Source organism: Empidonax traillii, unplaced genomic scaffold (assembly GCF_003031625.1).
Source record: "Empidonax traillii isolate 1590-97213 ecotype Southwest subspecies unplaced genomic scaffold, ASM303162v1 scaffold13:size3042203, whole genome shotgun sequence".
Lineage (NCBI taxonomy): Eukaryota > Metazoa > Chordata > Aves > Passeriformes > Tyrannidae > Empidonax > Empidonax traillii.
Window position 1 is genome coordinate 74,895 of NW_020955206.1, and position 1,094 is coordinate 75,988.

Here is a 1,094-nt window from a genome sequence, read left to right on the forward strand (position 1 = left end):
GGGGATGCAGTGGGAGGGTTGCAGTGGTAATTCCCATATCTAGGTCGCATGGACACGGTGTTAATGCTGAACTTCACAGCTTGGTGATGACAAGTGTTTAATTAACACAACCAGATCCCTCCAGGTCCCAGTAATGAGGATGGATGCTGATGAGTCCCTGCAGTGAGGATGCTCGGGGTAGTTTGGACATCCACAGCCCATTCCAGCTCCCATGAGAGGCTGCGCCTGCCAAACCCATGGACACATGCATTTGAGGGCCCTCAGGCCCATCCTGCCCATGTTTTGGGGGGTTATGGCATAGGCAGGGGTCTCCAGATGGCTGGAGCTTGGGCACAAGAGCGCCTGGAATTCTGGAAGAAACCCAGGGATGAGTGTGGGGACCAAGCCAGCAGTGTGCCAGCTGGATGCCAGTTTATTGACTGTGTAGGGAAAACAAGCACGGGGAAGCCAAGGAATGTGGAGAATTTCATGGGTTGATGGTTCCTGCTAGGGGCTGGTGGTTACCAGCACTGCCAGGTGCTGCCCATGTCACCAGCTGCGCCCAGCACCTTCCCACTGGGACTCAGCTTGAGATGCAGAGGTGAGCACAGCTCCCGGCTCCTGGGGTATGTGACCCCAACTCCCCTCACCTGGGCTCCCAGCTCCATGGGTGTGTGGGGCTGTTTCCGTGTCCCAGGGTGTGCAGTGGGCACCCAGCTCTGGGGACATGGGACTGTGCATCGAGCTCCAGGGCTATAGGATCATGCCCCCAGCTCTGGGGACATGGCATCCAGAGACATGGGACAGTGTATTGAGCTCCTGGACATGGGATCATGCACCCACCTCCTGGGATATAGGATCATTCACCCAGTTCCAGGGACACACCACCCAGCTTCAGGGGTGCACCTCAGCTCCCTAGGGAGCACTCAGAAGCTCCCCACTCCTGCACAGCAGCTCTCAGCCGGGGAGCACCAAGAACAAAAATTCGACAAAAAAATTAGCTCCGGCTTCTTCTTCTTTTTTTTTCCCTCTCTCTTCTTTACAAAATAAACAGGAAACAGACTAGCTTTTTTTTTTTTTTTTTTTTTTTTTTTTTTTTTTTTTTTTTTTTTTTT